The sequence below is a fragment of the Ptychodera flava genome, chromosome 5 (genome assembly GCF_041260155.1).
Source record: "Ptychodera flava strain L36383 chromosome 5, AS_Pfla_20210202, whole genome shotgun sequence".
In the NCBI taxonomy this organism is placed as follows: domain Eukaryota; kingdom Metazoa; phylum Hemichordata; class Enteropneusta; family Ptychoderidae; genus Ptychodera; species Ptychodera flava.
This window is the reverse complement of record NC_091932.1, coordinates 8883604-8905006: the sequence shown is the minus strand read 5'-3', so window position 1 is coordinate 8905006 and position 21403 is coordinate 8883604. Positions and strand designations below refer to the sequence as shown.

General features: G+C 38.9%; 2 long non-coding RNA genes across 2 annotated transcripts in view; both read left to right on the top strand.

Moving 5' to 3' along the window:
• LOC139132468 (uncharacterized) overlaps positions 1–13979 on the top strand; it is a 179499-nt gene extending 165520 nt beyond the window's left edge. The window contains exons 2-3 of the long non-coding RNA XR_011552313.1: positions 13603–13744; positions 13949–13979. This is a non-coding gene — a long non-coding RNA (uncharacterized lncRNA). The remainder of the gene's footprint in view (positions 1–13602; positions 13745–13948) is intronic.
• Positions 13980–17192: 3213 nt separating this feature from the next.
• Positions 17193–21016, top strand: LOC139132466 (uncharacterized). Its single transcript, XR_011552310.1, has 3 exons — positions 17193–17283; positions 20628–20750; positions 20956–21016. It is a non-coding gene; the product is annotated as an uncharacterized lncRNA (long non-coding RNA).
• The last annotated feature ends 387 nt before the right edge of the window (positions 21017–21403 follow it).

Sequence of the window (21403 nt, the reverse complement as noted above, 5' to 3'; positions counted from 1 at the left end):
GAAGCGCAGTAACGTTTTAGTCCAACTTGGCTTCAGCGCAAGACATGACGGATTATCTGTCTGGGTTCTGACTCAACAATATACTAGTATTAGTAAACCATTCAGGGAAAACATACAGATGTTAGTACTATTTTACACACCGAACAAGATAGACAACAAAACTATTATAAAAGAATATGGAATGGAGGTGTCAGAACGGGAAGCCGTGGGCCTAATCAAGCAATTGAAAAGTAGGCCATTTAGTAAACTAGTATTTCATTTACGGAATCCGTACTGCATAACATTTTTCGTATAATATAGCAATTATGGAAGCTGAAGACTCTACCGATAGGAATCCCGAAGGCGACACCACCGAAGGCACTCTTAGAGAATTATATTACAACCCGAAAACTGGTTTTGGAGGTGTACAAAAATTATATGACGCAGCACGGGCCAGCGGACTGAAAGTGACCAAGAAAGAGGTGCAGGAGTGGTTAAAAACTCAGCTAACTTATAATCTACATAAACCGGTACCTCGTTCTCGTGGGGGTGCCTTCCCGGGCGGCCGGCGCGTTTTTGTAACATCGATAGACTCTCAATGGCAAGCGGATCTCGTGGAATTCCCTCCCCCGTTCGCAAAAGAGAACCGTAACATTCGATACATGCTAACAGTAATAGATGTGCTCAGTAAATATGCATGGGCTAGGCCGATACAGTCAAAAACGGCTGATGATACGTTGCAGGCGCTACAAGACGTGATTAAGAAATCGGTAGAAGGCCCAACAAACTTCAGACAGATGAGGGGCGGGAATTTACGAACCGAAAAATGCAGGGGTGGTTGGAGGAGGTGGGAATTCACTGGTTTCACACCTACAGTGATAAAAAAGCTAGCGTCGTTGAACGTTTTAATCGGACTCTTAAGACGATGATGTGGAAATACTTCACATATAAACAGACACGTGAATGGCTTTCTATTCTACCAGAACTTCTTGAGAATTACAATAACACCGTACACGGAAGTATCAAAATGAAACCCAGGGACGTAACAGAGGACAACGATTGGCAGGCATTTTATACACTATTCGGTCCTGAGTTGGCAGCCGGGGAGTTGACCCTGAATTCAAGCCGGGAGAACGGGTTCGAATTACAAAATACAAGACCACTTTTAAGAAAGGATATTTACCAAATTGGACAGAGGAGATTTTCGTAGTTTCAAAAGTTGTGTACGCAGCTGGCTTGGGAACACCACCAGTTTACAAAATAAAAGATCTGAATGGAGAGGAAATACTCGGCACTTTCTATTCTGATGAACTTCAGAGCGCACCTTCAGAACGCGACGAGCTGTACAGAGTGTAGAACGAATTTTGAAGACGAAAAAATTAGAGGAAAGAAATATTATCTGATAAAATGGAAAGGTTATCCAGAAAGTTTCAATAGTTGGGAGCCGGAGGAAAATGTTATTAGTACTACGTAAGTACTTCGTAAGTTCCTGTGCTGGTACTACGTAAGTACTTCGTAAGTTCCTGTCCATGGTACTTGTCAAGTACTACGTAAGTACTAACGTAAGTATTTACGAAAGTTATTCAATAAGTACCATGGAAAAAGTCTTAATTTCTTGAAAGCAGAAAGTGTCAGTTTACCACCCCACTTCCACCCCCCACCTGGCCAAGTATTTATCATGTACTGTCGTAAGTAATGTTCACTTATTGCATCTTTTTCGGCCGTATGTGGATGAGGTGGGGGCCCCTCGGTTCCTGAACATATTAAGTTTGCAAGATCTTCAAAACGACTTCTCATGTTACCACAGTCCGTTCTTTCGAGTCCCCCTTTTTCAGCTTTATATATAAGTTCTGGTTGAAGTATAATGTACACAACTGACATGAGCCATAGACAAGTAACTTCAAAGTCCGGTGTTACAGAACCGTAGGGTTTCATAATGTCAAGTGCTCGTAGGTCAAACGAAGCATTATAAGCACACACAGATTCACAAGCGTTAAGAAGTTTGTGTAGGTTCTTTAGTGAGACTCGAGGTTGTTCTAGTTGTTCTTGACCAGGTGGGAAGTACGCTTTTTCAAGTTCCTCTCCTTGAAACCGTCTATTAAAAATCCCTGGCTGCCGCCGCTCCATGCAATTCCAAAGTCAAAAGCTCGTGGATATTCTACTGGTCCGACTGTCTCGGTATCAATTGTTGGATTAAGTATATTCTTGAGAACGAGGGGGGTAAGAGCGTTCCGAATTACCAAACATGGAAGTCTGTAGTCGTGGCAAATTTCTAAGAAAGTCTGTTTGAACTTGTTGTGAATCTCTTCTAGTTCTTCTAAGGCGCCTATTTCGTACGACCTGGCTCGAGTCAACACATTCCGCCTGCAATAATCCCAAGGCATATCTTTGAATATGATAATGAAACTGGGTAAACGGTCAAATGCTCTAGAAACAATCTTTTTTTCTTCGACTCCGTGGAAACGCCTCGGATTCTAGAAAAAGTCAGATGTTGAATTATGGAAGAGTCACAAATAATGTAGTGTTCTGAAGGGAGGCCCCCTCCTCCCTCCTTCTCCCAGCCTGACATTGTAAACTAAGCGTATGTTCTATAAACTGGTTCTGAAAATCGGCAATCGAAACGTGGGTGACACGCCCATTATAAAAGTCGGCAATGTTGCTAGAAAAACTAGTGTCAAATTCTGGTACGTGATACGGATCCAAATTTACTGCATCGTAACTCTTACCACTTCCAGTTGGTCCATTTATGAATATGTATGACATTTTGGGGATACTATATCATAGAAAAATTTTTTTTATTAAGATATATACGATAAGACAATGACAATCCTTTCTATTTCAACTGCAATAAAAATACTTGAAACCGGAGAAAACATCAAAATTGATGATGGAGGCAAATTAGTATTTGGTGAATATGTAGATCCTTTCATATACGTAGACAGTGAGCTAGAAGTAGTTTTCAACATCGGACCTAAATATGGTTCTAAAGATCCAGCTACATGTGATGGGGTGTGTGTCCGTTGGCAACCGAGTCTTCAAAAGTTTACTGATTTAATAGTATTCCGTACCCTAGGTGAAAGTTTCGATGCATCTACTGCTAAAAGTTATGCTGCAAGCCTGGCCGCTCACTCCAAGAATAATTCCTGCGGATTTTACAATCCATCTAAAGTTTATCAGAAGCGAGGTAGCGGGGCGCAGCCAGTTGCGTATTTTAAATTTCAGTTTAAAAGAGGGAGAAACACTTCCGATTTCGCTACATGTATTGATATGGTTCAAGAAATTGACTGTGCTTTTAAAGCAGTGAGCCAATTGCCAGTCCGAGAAAATCCTGCTATTGTACCTCGTAATATCCGGAAAGGTAGTAAGATAGAATTCTTAGCATTTAAACCGCGATTAAATAAACGTGCTCTTTCTTTCACTGTTGAGAGGTTATTTTGTGCTGCGCCTAATAAACCAGAAATTCAAGATGCGGAAGAACTAGTCGACTTAGAAAGATTAGGCGAGATATATAAACAAATAAATGCTGCCAAAAATATTATAGTGGATTTTGATGAATTAGAATAGATATTTCTTTTAAGAAAATTTTTTATGATATATATAGGACAGTACAATGGATCCAATCGTGAATGAATATAAGATAAACCAATTGGCCGATATACTTGACCTCGATTTAAATAGAGGGCTAGACACTCAGAATTATCTGTATACCATGACTCACACAGATTTAACAGATTCTTCAGGTAAAGGTTTTACTCTAGAAAACCTTCGGTAAAAAACCATGGATAGATTTCAATGATCTTAGAGAAGAATTGGTGAAGAAATGGGAGAAGGTGCCGCCGCAGTTATTCCAAGGAGACTTACTGTGCATTACAGCATAAAAAAACGTCGACTTACGGAGGGCATTCCAAGGTGTATTTATAGAAAAAGATTTTTCCTCCGAAGTCAAGCGAGTCGAGGATATCGCGCAGATTGATATTGAAGGTATGGCCAAAGAAAGAAAGATGTACCGTGTTTTTACAGAAATGGAAGTCAAATTTTCAAATCCAAAAGATCAAAGTGTGAAAATCGTACATACTATGTTAACTATAAGGAGGGTATATACACAAAAGATAAGGGAGGGGCGGCAGTGAAAGAACAATTAGTAAAAGACTACAAAGAATGGCTTGATAAAGCTGAAGCTGTTGAGGGCTCTGGTCTAGTTCTCGAGGAGATACTTAATTTTAAAGTAAGACTGGTAGAATTACTACTTGGGGCTGGCCCCGGCCCCCAACTGCCGGAATGGTTGAAAAATAAGAAATGTGTGAGCGATCTGGTCCTACTCAGAGGCGCCGAGGACTGCTTTCAGTATGCCGTCGTAGCAAGTTTAAAGTTAGCCGACCCCGAGTTTCGTAAAAAGAAGGCTGGTAATACCAGAAAAATTGGAATACGTACTCTCCATTTATAGCTGATTACTGTTGGGAAGGTATTCCCTTTCCTACACCGCCGATCTGACTGTGTTCAGGCGCTTCGAGCAGCAAAATCCAGGCATCAGACTCAAAGTATTTCAGATCTACGAGTCCGATCCCGATCCGTCCGGTATAACTGTGTTTTATAGTAGCGGAGCTCCTAACAGAACCCGTCCCGGAACCGTCCAGACAGCGAAAATTTACTAATAGTCGGTGAAGACGGCGGGGACCACTTCGTACCAATTACTGCGGAAAATCGCCTTCGTAATTCTAATAAAAATCGTAAGAATGTGCACAGACGGAAGTGTATTTGCCTGGTTTGTGGAAAAGGATTTGCGTCAACAGGAGAGTTGGAAGAACATGAGAATTATTGTGGAACAGACACTGCCCAGCCAAGTTTTTCCTAAGGAAGTATGTCAATTTGAAGGACATCGGAAGAAGGTGGTGTCCCCCTACGTCATCTACGCAGATACTGAAGCAATTATTGAGCGGGCACTGGCCGACACATTCCAATTTGTCTTTCGTATGTTATGGTGGAACGGTGGGGCGAAGGGCGACCACCCACTGTTTATGGTAAAAGAACATTCACGGGGCTCTCCTGTGTTACAGACTTTCTGAAGGATATGAAAGAACGGGCTGAGAATTATTCGAAATCGTATTATTTGAAAATAAAACCGATGGGGGATCCTTCTAATTACGGCAATCCAGTCTGTATTGCATGTGGAGAGCCGGCAGGATACCAAGACGGAACGACTTTTTATTGTGAAAAGTGCCGTCCGTCGAGAACCATTCCTATCTACTTTCACAACCTCAAGGGATACGATGGTTCTTTTATTTTGAAAGAATTACATGAAATCGACGCCGGAGGGGGACCAGAGCCTAAAATCATAGCTAAGACGGGCAATGGTGGAGTTATGGGTCTCTCGAAAACATTTATTTTTCACGCCTCAATTGTTGTTGATGGGGAGATGGAGATAAAGAGACGCCACTTTTCTATAAAGTTTATGGATAGTGCTCAGTTGATGTCTGGGTCGCTCGCGAAGTTGGCAAAGACTGTGCCGGACCACGGATGGGCGGCGGTGCCACTTTCGTACCGGACATTCAAAGAGCGAAAGGTTTCTTTCCGTATGAATATTTAGATTCTCCAGAGCGATTGGAAGAAGAGGAGCTACCACCGAGGGGCAAATTTTATAGCGAATTGACGGAAGAGGGGATTTCAGAATCTGATTATGAGCATGCATTGAAGGTGTGGGATGAAGTGGGATGTAAGACGATTCGTGATTATATGGAATTCTATTGTGAGACGGACGTTCTCCTTCTTGCGAATATATTCGAAAATTTCCGTGACACATGTTTAAAAGCATATAAGTTAGATCCGGCCCATTACATGTCGGCGCCCGGCTTGACATGGGGATGCTATGTTACTTTACACAGGTAATAAATTTGGACTCATTCAAGATGCTGAGCAGATGAATTTCGTACAGAGGGGAATTCGAGGCGGTATCAGCCAGTGTAATATTCATTACTTACAGACAAATCATCCTGCTTACGTCGCCGAAGGGGAAGCTGGCGGGAACTGGGATCCAGAGAAGCCAGTGACCGAAATAAAATATCTCGATGCAAACAATCTCTACGGCTGGGCAATGAGTCAACCAATGCCTACAGGCGGACTTCATTGGATGACGATGGAGGAATTGTTAGAATGGTCTGCTCAGAATGAGCAGGATTTGATTGGGGACTTGGCGCCACCTTTCCACCAAGTTTTCTAGAAGTAGATCTAGAATATCCGGCCGAATTACATCTAGAACATTCGGATTTACCATTAGCGCCGCATCACTATGAATTTCCGAGGCAGGGCACTCGACTGATTACAAGTGTGTTGGACAGAGAGAGATACGTCTTACACTACAAGTTGCTGGAATTCTATCTTCGGATGGGAATGAGATTAAAAAAGATTTATCGGGGCTTGCTTCTTCGATGAGAGGGCGTGTCTTGCGGAATATATTGCCTTTAACACTGAAATGAGGACAAAGGGGGGGACAGATTTGAAAAGAATTTCTATAAGTTGATGAATAACGCGATGTTCGGCAAGACAATAGAAGACGTTCGAAAGTACAGAGATTTTAGATTTGTTTCGGGTAGGAACGGTTCCGACAGTGGTCGTAAAAAGATTCAGAAGTATAATCCAAAGATGAAACATATAACTACCATAACTTCCGAAGAGGATGGAGACTCCTGCGACAGTGCTCTTCTGGAACTGAAAAGGGATCAATATGAATATAAAAAGCCAGTTTTCATTGGCGCAGCAGTACTGGAACTTTCTAAGCTGCTGATGTATGATATGCATTACAATTACTTTCGGGTACGGTTCCCTGGAATACGATTAGCCTACATGGATACTGACAGTTTTGTTTACAGTGTGCCCCTCCCGGACCCGGACGTAACTTTCAATGATATAGTCCGAGAAGATGTTGAAAAGAATGGTGAGAAGTCTATATATGATACTAGTGGGATGAGCGGCCCCAACTTTCCGAAGATTAATAAAAAAGTGATAGGTAAATTTAAAGATGAGTTGAATGGTGAACCTATTCTTGATTTTGTCGGCATACGCTCGAAAGTGTATGCTTTTCGAACTCCAACTTCGGAGACGAAAAAAAATAAAGGGGTGAAAGATGTTTGTGTTAGAAAACATTTGAACTTTGAAGATTATAAAGATCTGTTTGAAACTGGGAAGGAGCCCGAGCCGGCACAGTTTGTACAGTTTGTACGGAAAAAGGCTGGAGAAATCCGTAGTGAAAAGCGCAGTAAAATCATGATGGCGCCAAATGATATAAAACGTGTGCAGTTATACAATCCAGACACAGGCGAATGGTTGGCAGAAACATGGCCGATAGGACGGACGACGGGTCATGGTTACGGTTTAAAATTGTAAAGACATTAATCTACTATTTTCAACAGTGACCTGGGCATCACTGATAACATACCGGTAAATGTGGGCAAATATATTATCATTGTGAGCGTCATCGCCACCCCACGCGGTATCTTTCTTCAGGATCTCAAGTTGAATTCCGTCCTTTGTGTTCATTAGTCTAAGACCATTTCCATGAAACTCAATATCTTTAAAACTACGCAGATCGATAAACAGACAGAATTTATTCTTCAAATAATCGGCCTCATCTATATCAATTTCACACCAATCTTTATCTTCAGCAAAATACCGTCGCACCTCTCGCCAAAATTGTCTTGGTATCATCTTCTGAGCGTACACTTTATTTGCAATGCCTTCGATTGATACAGACACAGATTCAATGGATGGATTAAAGAAAAGTTCACTGTTCAGTTCTGACTGATTCTGATTTTTAGTGAAGAGTATAGCGATACCTCTAATGCTACGTCGTGGTACATTTATATTTTCATTGATAACCGTGTCCGATTCTTTGAATGGGATTGTTCTAAAATAATGTATATGCTCGTAAAGGTAACTTTTTCCACCGTTGTAATAACCAGCAGTTGACCCCGCGAGTTTGAGGTCAGAAATTGTCTCGTATTCCATTTGAATGTTTTTTAATTTATAATTGGTTGTAATCAGTTTATTACTGACAAGTAATTGGGGGGCGGGTGCCAACGTAATTTCCCATTCAATATGACTCCCTAACGCTTTTGGATATGCAACTCCATGACCTGTCACGAGGGGATGAGTGAGACGAATAGCATATTTTGTTTTATATGTGTCAAAAAGTAAATTATCGCCCACGACGGCGGCATCTGCATCGGTCGAACCGCTTCTTAATTTTCTTAGATTTTCGTTCTGAATTCCATACAGTGTCATGTTCGTTCTCTCCTTTTTATGTTTGAAGAGATCGCGATAACATTCAATAAGGTTATATTTATTCAAATCGAAAAGTGTCTGGCCCTCAAATGTGAGTTTCATACGCTCCACCAAATTTTTTGCAACATTTTGTACTACACGGGTAGTTCCACCTCCCGTTACTTCGAGATCAAAAACCAGGTCGAAAGTATCTGGAACTAAGAGTACTCCGCTTTCTAACTTCGGACATCGTATGATAAGTGTCTGGCCTGGATCTGCCTCACTTGGGTTATGAGCAATCACGTGATGAGTTCTTTCTGACTTTGTTCCATTCGGTATTCGGTGGTGAAAGTCGGTGATAATGTTCTATCGTACCCCATTTTTCGTGTAATGTATATAGTAGAAGAAAAAAAGAAAATAAATCACATCTTACATTTCACTTCGTGTATATAATGACTTAGAAGAAAAAATCACATCTTTACATAAATATTTCCGTCTGCCTGAAAGATAAATCGATTGCCTGTGTCGCGAATCAATCGAAGGACCCAATATTCTTGGAGATGTTGGACTTCCATTTCATCATTGTCAATCTCCTGAAAGACGTTTATTGAATTCTAGTCGCTTAAAGAAGTTAGTCTTTTGACATTCCTTCACGAAAGCTAATATGTTATGATACAGATTATCATCCTTTGAGTCGGAACCTGGATTTGCTCGAAGGATATGTCGATTTACCCGCCGGAGTTTGCACCATTCCAATTCGACAGAGAAACCAAACAGGTCTTTATTTTTAGAAAGAAACTTTGCAATATTCTTTTCACCAAACATGTTGATGCCGTAGGGAGTGTCATATATTAATACATAATTTTATTTATAATGACTAATGTTAATCCAGTTAAAAATATCCATAGCTGTTCTCCAACAAATCCGACCACCGATCCTGCTGTTTTTAATAGAAAACTGACGAGGGAACCGATTAAACCTGGTATTGCAGCAGCACTTTTTGCGGCCAAGGTTTTTTAACCATTCGCCAAATTGCTTTACAATTTCTTTCGCTTTTGTATATACTTTGGGCGGACCTGAACCTCCTGTGTTTGCTCCTCCTCCCCCTGCTCCCCCTCCTCCTCCCCCTCCTCCTCTAGTCACAGCCAGGGCAATTGTTGATATTGTCATTCCAAGGGCAGTCAGTATTGCAGCGATTGTTATACCATTTCGTTTAAATAATTCTGTCAGCTTCAGTCTCAGTGATAATTCTGGATCAGAAATTACATCACGAAGAGACCTAGTCGACGCCAGTCTTTCACGTGCCCCACTGATCATATCAAGTTGTACTTCAATTCGATTATTAATTTTAGCTAGTCTTGTTCTGAGTTCGGGTGTAAGTTCTGTCTGCTCTGACATAATTTTATCTCTTTCGTTTTTAAGCTCATCAAGACGCATATTTGCCATCTTTAATTCATCAACAAAAGCTCTATATTCAGGGTTTAGATTGTTCCATTGGTCGATTTTATTTTCAAAAGCTTGTATTTTGTCTGCATTACCAGAAGCATTTTGTCGTAACTCTGTCAGTTCATCTTTGTATATACCCATGTCTTCTGGCGTCATCTTCTCAGCCGGTATTTTATCAGCTATCACATCTTTAGAATGCGATGTATGACTCACATTTTCGGGCTCTGCGCTTGAGTGATATTCGACTCCACTCCATGTGTATACTTTATTTATAAATTCAGGTCCTCCTTTCCTCCCCCTTAATGTGGATTTCTCTAAAAATCTACTTCCTTTATCCATTGTAACTCTGATTTCTTTATAATACAGTTCACCACCTTCAATATTAGCATTTAAAATCAATTCGGTTCGTGCATCCGGATTAGTAATCCTATATTTGTCTAAGAGTCCTTCAGCCATATTTTCTGTAAGTTTTCTTCTCTGTTTAATTAAAATATCCACCTGTGGGCTATCCACTGAAGGATCGGGGTTGCAAAAGTATCATCGGTAAAAGATGTTTCAGCAGTAACATCGTCATCATTCAAATTTGCATCATCGAAATCCTGGAGTGGTATATCTTCTCCTCCTTCTGCCATATTGTCTTTCTATATTACTACAATTATTTTTTATCATTCCTTACATATACAGTAAAAAAATGCACATCTCAGTTGTTGAAAGCGTTGAACAGTTGGCTGATTACATAGAAAGAACTAGCGCTGCATATCGACGAAGTTACAAATTAATGGGTCGAATTGATATGGCTCTTAATATTACTAAAGGAATTCTTGTAAGCTCTGCTGTAATAGCAGCAATTCCAACAGTTCCGGTACTGTTAGCCTTAACTCCTATACCTGGCGTCGTTATTGATGTAATACAAGGAAAAACGGGAGTATCAAAAAGAAGAGAGAAGTATAAACATTATTACGTTCAATATAAACAGCTGCTTACACAAATACAAGAAAAAGGTGCAACAACAGAGGCTCCGGGGTCAGAACTTATTCAGAACATATTTCATCAGGCGCTAGAAATACAAAAACAAGAAGGATTTAGTCCGCCGCTGGAGCGATATCTACGATATTATGGATTGAATGGATATGAAAGTTAGTTAACTTCGTGTTCAACATCAGCTAGACTCCGCGACTGACTGACAACACGGGTAAAAGTCCCTTTATATAGGCTAGTTTGATGGTGATGACTCACACGGAATTTCCCGTACACCTTCGGAACGTGTCTATACATGTTGTGTATTTAGGTCAGACAGAACAAGTTTCTACATGTCCACTAGTGGTCCGTTCTAATACCCAGTGAGTCATAGCTACTGTATTGCGCAAGTTCCATTTGGAATGTGAATGACTCAGCAGGGAATTTCCCCGCTTAGTTCAGGACAATGCACTGCTGCGCCAGCTGTTGCGCATGCGTGAGTTCATATATAGGTCAGGGTCACACTTTAGTTACATGGATGGTTAAATTTTCCTTCGCTTCATGTAGATAAATGAATAAAATGGGTGTAAAATTCTTATTTTATCCTGGAGGTCAATAATATCTTACTACTATTGCCATGAAATATAAAAAAATGAATATTTCATCACAACTAGCACAAATTTGACTATGGTCATTCTTAGGGACATGATTACCAAATATTGAAGACGTCAGTAAAAAAACGATTTTTGCCAAAAATAGCAAAATTAGCCTCAAAAATATAAATTTGCATAGTTCATCATAATTTGAACATATGTGATTAGGGTAATCCCTGGGGACCTGTAATCCAAATATTCGTACAGGCTATTCTGAAGAAAAACCTTGGGATGTACAAATTTGAGGACAATGCTACACATCCATGGTCCTATTTAGCTGACGGCAAAGCTAAAAACCAGTTGCTAAGAACAAGAGACGTGTTGAGCTACAATACAAAATTCTCTAAGGTTTGTTGGCATGCTATGATCAACTAAATTTTATAAGGGCATAAGATTCCAAAGACTGAAGTCTCCTTTATCAGATGCAAGGGGGAATGAAAAATTTAAGCAGAAAGTGACAGAAAATTCAGAGTGAAAATTTCAGAAAATTCAGTAATTCAGATTGGACAATTTTACTTTGCATTTTCCGTCGTTCTGAGCTTTAATTTTTCATTCCACCCTTGCAACCTATTAAAGGAGACTACACGACTGTGAAAGCCAATTCTCCGGCAACATTTAGTTGATCATAGCATGCTACCAAAGCTTAGATTAATTCATAAGAAATACAGAAACTTATCAAAATTCAGTTACTGACCCTTGGAAGTTTAAATCTACATTAGAGATGAACTGAGGTTACCAAGCTTGTTTCAAGACAGCTACCTGTACACTCATCTTGTTCATTATCTGTACCACCAGCTTCTGTAACAACTCTTCGATTTTCAGTTAAATCCAACTTTTTACATCCTGAAAATAATGCAACAATAGGTAATATGGAGAGATGAGACTTTAAATGAAAGACGAGGAGCTGATTAGGTTAAGGAAAAGGGGAGACTTCCATATACAGTGTCTCTTTTCTATACTGTTACAAAATATTGGCTTCTTCTTGTCATCAACTGATTAAAATAAAAAAGCCAAACTCTCATATGCCGAAACAATACATTATATATTCTACAATGTTTAATTGATTTTTTTACATGCGATTGTCTCTATGTGTCAGCTGTGATTACGCAGCGGTACTATGCAAGGCGTATCGATCGCGCTCAGGTCAAGGGTTATCGCTACAGTTGTGTTGCGATGACCCTTGACCCGAGTGAGATCTATCGATAGGTCTTGGCTATAAGTACCACCCCGTATTCACAGCTTGTTGTTGGTATAATAGCCACTGAAAGAAAAAAGGTTTCTTCACGTACTTAAAGCTATTTCAAAGAAAAATACGATTAATTTCGAAGGATATTCATACAGATGCTTCAAAATCTGATAGCTTTTACTATTTTGGAGAGAAAACTTACCCTTTCTGGTCATGCTTCCGAACGATCACGACTTCAGGGTGCGCTTACTTAAGAAAAATGTCGCAACTTCCGTTTTGATGCATCATGGGACAGGGAATACCACCAAACTTGAACACCAAGTGTTTAGAAATAGAACGCCTCTTGCACGCCGATGCTAAAATTAAAACGTCTATGGTGATTTTCTGATTTTTTTTTTCAAATTTTCTCAAGGTAAACACAAGGCAGAGGGGAGAAATTACGGAGACAGGTGGTCTTTTTAACTAAGCATCTGTTTTGAGCCATTCCGTGCACATATCTGAACTATTTCAGTGCCTTGTTAAAAGGAAATGTTGTACGACATCAGTCGCAATATATGTCCGTCAATTTCTTTTTTTCAAATATGGACCCGGATGACTGCTGGGCGGTCATGTTGTTGCAATTTTCCATGTGTAGAAATATTAATCCGACACACCCTTACCGCTTTCATTTAGACTAATAGTACAGAGAAAATTTTGAATACCGAGCATATAGCATATTTTATATATAATTTCTTATTGCGATAGCTTTTTTTCCAAAGTATATATTATTTTTCCGATTCGGAGATATCATTTCGATAATGCCTCAACTCATACACGGACTTAGAAGAATACTATACATACATACATACATACATACATACATACATACATACATACATACATACATACATACATACATACACACACACACACACACACACACACACACACACATACATACATACATACATACATACATACATACATACATACATACATACATACATACATACATACATACATACATACATACATACATACATACATACATACATACATACATACATACTCACTCAATCCTCACTTTTTTACTTACTTACTTACTTACTTACTTACTTACTTTTTTCTCGTGTTTTCTGGTTTTCTTAGTTTGACCTTATCACTGTACCAAAGCTGACATTCCCGACGGTGACTGTCTGCAACACAAACAAAATTCGAAAAACAGAGATACTTAAGTCGGAACATCGAAGGATACGTGTAGTAGATGAAGATTCCGTTCTCCCTTATTACGGTATGATACTTCCTGTCAGAATTCTATATATTCCCTAAAACAAGATTCACTTGTAGCCTATAAAATAATAACTGTTCTGTGTGCCATAAATATTTTATACATGCCACTCGTTTATTAAACTTTGCATCTCATTCCGGCCACAACAGGGATCGCGTTGAGTTCTTTGACTTTCACTATGATAAAAAGTGTCATTTGTATTCGTAGCTCCTTGCCTACCCAGTGACTTCACATGTAACCAGATATGAACTGAAAATGCTCACGTGTTTCATACAGTTATGTGTAAATTTGAACCTTTGCCACATGTTTGCAACTTCATTGAAAGTATTATGATCAACATAATGAACAATAATCACCGCTGATTAATTCTCAAAGGTAATGAAGTATACAAATATGTAATTAGTTGAAATAAAAATATTAAAGTTCTTTGACTGCTGTCATTTATATAGCAAGTGTAATTACCGTTGGCCAAGTCCTTCAAGCCATATATGCCGAGCTGTGAAAGCTCATTAGATATGCAAATTGTAAATTAGCTGACATGAAAATGTGAAATGACTTTCGATATTGTTTTAACCAGGTATAATCATCAATGTTGTCATGTTTTGCCAACTTTGATCAAGAAAATCCCAGTATATATCCCTAATAAGCAAAGTTCATTAAATATGTAAATTAGGAATTGACTTAAGTAAAAATGCTTAATGATTGTCAATAATGTTGTATCATGGTATCTGCAATATATGTAGCAAGTTTTGTCAACTTTGGTCAAGTCAATTCAGACATATATCTCTAATTAGGAAAGTTCATTAAACATGCAAATTAGGAATTTGCTGATGAGAAAATGATTAATGACTTTCAATAATATTGTATTACAGTGTCTGAAATGTACAAAGCAAGTTACATCAATTTTGATCAAGTCAATTCAGATGAATATCCCTATGTATGAAAATTCATTTAATATGCAAATTAGGAATTGGCTGAAGTAAAAATAGCGTCAATGACACTGTAGCTCCCATCCTGGACTATTTAGTGTTTGTTCTCTGGTCAGATAAAGTGCATGAAGTGAAAATACTTAAATGAAATGTACTGGAGACAGTGAAATATGTTTAATGTAATTATTCAGAATATAAAATGGAAAAAATACAGAATTAGATATATCGAATACTGTGATACAACCATTAACTCAACAAGTCATTTACAATGACATAGTCCCCACTTGTAATAGGAGTACTAGTCTTGATGGGGCAGGAAAATGTGGTCATTAAGAAGTATCATTGGAGTGTATATGTTGAGATCTATGGGCACATAGGTCTATGTCGTTGTTCCCAATTTGAAACACATGAGGCATGTCTAAGTTACGGTTCTAAATCGGGAAAAAAGATCAGACCTCTAGCAGTATGGCCAGCCAAGAAATACATATGCGCATTATAAATGAGGTACAAGATGTGACATTTTAAGGTCTAATATCCTATCAAAATTGGAGGGTATAGAACTTGTGGTTACTGAAATATGCATATATATGTATAATCAAGGTCAAAGGTCATCAAGGTCACATGACATTTTCAAAAAAATTATATTCCTAATTAATCCCCATATGCCAAAAAATCAGATCTCTAGCTCTATTCGCTTGCCCAGAATTAGATGTGTACATAATTAATGAGGTAAAGCGTGTGCTGTCATAAGGTCTCCCATCCTACTAAATACAAAGGACATAGCACTTGTGGTTACTTATTTATTGACATAAACATATATTTTAGGTAAAAGGTCATCGAGGTCACATGACATTTGGTCAAAAAATTTCTCTCCTATAGTTATCCCTATATACCAAAAATCAGACATCCAGCTCTATTGGCTCGCTCAGAATGAGATATGCGCATAATTATTGAGGTACAGTATGTGGCGTCATAACGTGTCCCATCATACCAAACATGAAGGGTGTAGCACTTGTGGTTACCGAGTTATGGAAAAATATGTATAGTAGTATGGAGGTCAAAGGTCACCGAGGTCACGTGACATTTTGTCAAAAAAATTGTATTGCTAAGTTATCCCTATATACAAAAATCAGACCTCTAGCTCTATTGGCTCGCTCAAAATTTGATATGCGCATAATTAATAAGGTACAATATGTGGCGTCATCAGGTGTTTCATCATACCATACATGAAGGCTGTAGCACTTGTGGTTACTGAGTTATGGACAAATATGTATATTTGAGGTCAAAGGTCACCGAGGTCACCTGACATTTTGTCAAAAAAATTGTATTGCTAAGTTATCCCTATATTCCAAAAATCAGACCTCTAGCTCTATTGGCGCGCTCAAAATAAATATGCACATAATTAATGTGGTGCAATATGTGGCGTCATAAGCTGTCCCATCATACCATACATACATGAAGGCTGTAGCACTTGTGATTACTGAGTTATGGACAAATATGTATATTTGAGGTCAAAGGTCACCGAGGTCACGTGACATTTTGTAAAAAAAATTGTATTGCTAAATTATCCCTATATACCAAAAATCAGACCTCTAGCTCTATTGGCTGGCTCAGAATTAGATATGCGCATAATTAATGAGGTACAGGATGTGGTGTCATAAGGTCTCCCATCATACCAAATATGAAGGGTGTAGCACTTGGGGTTACTTAGTTATGGCCATATATGTATATTTGAGGTCAAAAGTCATTGGGGTCACATGACATTTGTCAAAAAAATTGTATTGCTAAGTTATACCTATATACCAAAAATCAGACCTCTAGCTCTATTTGCTGGCTCACAATTAGATATGCACATAATTAATAAGGTACAGGATGTGATGTCATAAGGTCTCCCATCATACCAAATATGAAGGGTGTAGCACTTGTGGTTACTGAGTTATGGACATATACTCATATTTAAGGTCAAAGGTCATCGAGATCACATGACATTTTGTCAAAAAATTTGTATTGCTAAGTTATCCCTATATACTTATTTTCACTTTGTTTAGTGTGATTAGATATTATTTTAGCTGAAAAAAGGGTCCAGGGAAAGTAAGGAAAATCCAGTATTCCACAGTGTAACAATTGGCTGAAAATATAAAATTTCTTTCAGTCTCTAGAATCCGAAACCGAATCCGAATCCGAAACCGAGTCTAATTTCAGCATCGTCTAGCCAGAGTGTAACGTGGGGATAGCGCCCTCAAACCACAGATACTGGCTTCCCATAGACTACCATGTATCAGAAAAATTAAAACTGTGATAACTTCATTAATATGCAAGCCACGCCCACCAAAACCTTTTCAGTTCTAGCCATTTGAATTCTGAAGATGTCTACCAAATTTGACTGAAATACGTTCAGCCGTTTTTGAGAAAATGGACCAACAGACAGACAGACACACAGACACACAGACAGACAGACGGACAGACAGACAGACAGACAGACATCGCTGCGACATATGCTCACGTGTGTGAACACGTGAGCAAAAAATGGTGCACTCTGCATCAAACAGTACCTTGTCTGTGACGGCATCAACCACTGTCAAGATATGAGCGATGAACAAGACTGCGAATATGGTAAGTAGATTAATGCCATTCTCACGAAAGAAACACTGATACGGTTACTAGCCCTGATATATTTTTATATCGCAGTTGTGTATCTACCTATTATTCGAATTAGTCAAAATGTTTTTATTTTTTATTTCTGTGGAATATTTATCAGGGTGTTCGAAAAACTATGCCCAAACTGACAAGAGTTATGTTATTATATCGTGTCAAATGTCAAAATACCTTTTTGTTAAGGTAATATGCACCTCGAAAGTAAAAGACTTAAACTTTTGCTCTAACTTTCCTCAAGGAATCTTTCAATCATTCTCTTTCAAAATCAAGAATAAAAATAGGGGGTCACCGTGCAAATTTTGGTACTAGAGAAACAAATAACCCAAGATTTACCGATATTAGAAATTCAAAATGGCCGCCATCCCTGTGTTAACTCTATGGCGAAAAATAAACATTTTCGAATTTCAAAAAACTAAGCCGGTGAAAAGTTTTCTTTCACCAAGAGCTTTAAAATGAACCCCCACATGTGGTATATCAGAAGAGAACTGTAAAAGTTTGAGAGTCCGAATGTCTGTCCCCGAGGTGCGTTCTACCTTATTTGTTCAGTGAATCAAAGATTTTGTAAACACAGAAGTAGTAATATTCTCCAAAAAATGTGCATCGCTGTTGCTGACCGATGACTGTCTTAACTGCCTCACGTGACTTAGAAAAGGGCGACTGGTCTCAATTTCTACTGACATCGTGATGTTGACATCGTGATGAATATCATAGACAGTCGAGAAAGAGGATGGGAAGCTACCGCAAAGAACAAAAGGATTGTGAAGAAGCGATGAGCCAGAACGTGTGAGTCTATTTTTGCATAATTATCAGCTGGGCGATAGCCGCTGCTCGACATCCGGTAGTTCGCAGTGAAAAAACTTCATTGAACTTATCTTCAGCATAAAGTTGTCTTTCCGATTGAAGTCGGATTCCCTTATCCCAAAGATTGATTTATTCCTAGCTGCGACAAAGAAACATTGCTTTCCTTCTGAATGGATATATTCTCTGTTAGGAAAAAGGTGTGTTTGTGACACACTGAATGTAAGGCCTGCAAGCATGTTTTAAGAGATTGTACGACAGTTGGGTGGTAATTGGATTTGTTTATCAATGGGTATGCAACTCCAAAGTAATTTATTCAAGCATATTTCGTTCAAAGGAAATACCGTAGCTTCCTATTCTGTTTCTCGACTGTCTATGATAATATACATCATTATACATCTACCATCGGGAACAATAGAATTTTCAGTAGGTTAAACGAGCCGTACGGAACGCCCGTTCCGAAACACGTACGGTTTCCAGGCACCCCATCCCCTGTGACTTCGCGTTCACTGGTGAAGTGAGCATTGGATGAGTGCCAGGACATGTATCGCGCGCGCTCATCGGAAGAAAACTTGTTGACATTGCACAAAAACGGTCACTACTCTGACGATTTGATGCCCCACGAGACGAATGTAAGATGTATAATAATAAGGTTATCACGAAAATACCGCAATGGATGGACTCGGACATTGGTGCCGCGCATCGCCCTGTGCTTGACGTCGGACGATACGCTGCGCCAATGTCCTCGTGCCTCCTTTGCGGTATTAACCTCATAATATTCAAAATACGACGGCAAAGTACGTAATTTTTCTGAAATGAGAATATGTAGAAGACAAGGTCGAGTAGGACGATAACTTCGTATTGGAATCAGCCCAATAATGATACATAATTGCATGACTTTAGAAAGTACAATCTAATAATGATGACGACAATGATAACGATATCGATGCTCAAATAAAATCGATATAATAGTCGCGCCAGCGGCTTACTGACTACGCATGCGCTTATTCATAATATACTATGCGAGTAACCGGAAGTGTACCCTTCTTTCTCATTGGGCGCCGCCATGTTTTTTTTTTGAGTACTCGTAAATAAACAAATACGAAACAAATTATTATGATATAACATGCCTTTTATAAAATATACCTCTTTTATTAGCCAGTAAATGTTATTATACACCTTGTCGCTGATACAAAGTATCGTTGATACAGATAAACGGAGAAAACTGTCGTGCATATGAACGGGGGCATACGCAAAGAATGCTGGGATTGAATTATAGAAGAGCGCCCCCTGTGTCAATAATTAGATTCAAAAATTGCAAGTTTTTAGACGGAACGCTGTAGTTTTCAGCTTGCAAGTGGAAGGTGGGCAGTGCGGTTACCATTGCAATGATAATTATTGCATAATACGTCCCTTGTTTAACGCCATAGGCTGTTATCATTGTAAAAATTGCCAATTTTTGTCCAAAATTTTTACACGCTACAGAAAATCTATACCTGCCCTGCTGCAGGGTTTGACGTCGTGTAAGTACGTGAACTGCTTTCATCAGAGGGAAACTGGGCATAGTTGTCATATAAACGTTTATGAAGTAACAATTACAGTTTATCATGAATCAATACAAATAACATTGCCAATCTTAACCCCTGGCGCGACACCTAGGGCTGAGCCCTATATAATATATCTTTGAGGAATATAGACCCAAAGGCGAGATTCTGTTTCATTGTCGTCACCACTGACTTAAGGCTTCAGAAATTTCTATCTGTAGGCATTTCATTTGTTTTACATACGCATCATCGCTAATATACACACGACTCCTTAATGGCCTAGAGTGAAAACAATAAAAATCTTTGATGACTCCTTAATATCATCTCTAACCTCGACTATGTATGCCCTTATAGTGGATAATATACATTACGACGTAACTTTACTTGGTTCGAACCGTCTTTCGCTGAAAACAGTGATTTTAACATCGGCAAGATATTCACTTCTTGATCACCATTTCCCAAATCAATGTAAACTTCACAAGATACATGTACTATATAGAAAAACTGTTAAATTGAGCTACATCTCATGGAGTGTATGGTTTCTATAATTAAATCACATGCACATAAGAAGAGAATCGTTGCCGCGAACCAGCTGAACGTAATTGCTTGGATAAGTCTACATTCCGGTTGAAAGTTGACTCTCGATCTAACGAGGGTCATCAGGAAGGAAGTTAATATATGCTTCAGTCATAACGCTTTCAAGACACGCTTCGATAATCACATGGAAAACTTCAAATAATATCTGTTGATCAATATACGCCTTGGAATAAATGTTTTGCATAAGTCTTTCAATGTCCTCATCCAAAATCAAATATTATTTGTCTATTCAAATCTACCTAAGATCGTATAAAATCGTACGACCAAATCATTTAAACAAGGCGGACGAGATAAGGAAAATCTAAGTCTGTCTTTTTGAGGATTGCAGAATGCAGGAAACGTAATTTATGTTATTGTACTTAGGTACGTGTGGCAGTGATCAATTTCGTTGCCTATCTGGTAGTCCTAAAGGATACTGCATTGAAGAAAGTTGGAAGTGTGATAGGAAGACAGACTGTTACCATGGCGAAGATGAAGCAAATTGCGGTAAAATTACTCACCAACTACTTTCCTGAACTAAAGAAAAAAGATTTGTTTCCGTTTATCTTTTCGACAACTTATATAGGTCACATGTTGACAAAATAGAGAACGCAGTTGGCTCGACTTTTCTGTCGAACGGTTCACTTCATACTCTCCATACGATAATGAGTCTTGCAATGCGCTCAACTTGGCCTATATGCTTTTATACTAGATTGCATCGAAGACAAATTTAAATGCAATGATCCAACTGGTACTTGTATAACTCTTAATATAACACACCACATGCTCATTCCATGTCGCGATTCGCCAGAATACGTCACGTGACGAGAAAATAGATACGTCTAGTCCCCATCGGATCGACAAAAGTGACGTCAGAGGGTATTTTTTGAAAAGCTATTTCCCTAGGGAAATAGTTCTGACCAAATTTGGAAAAGTGCCCGGTCACGTGACCGTAGTGTCGTCTGCTGCTTTGCAACAATGGCGGGTGACTAGAACGTGATGTGCGTCCGGGATAGGTGACGACACATTCTCTAAAACAGATTTTCCAACATTTTCCAACATTCCAACAGCGTAGGAACTTGAACAGCTCATCGACGGAAAAGATTAAAGTGCAACTAAGGATGTCGCTAGGTATGCTTAGAATATTTTTTGAAAGATAG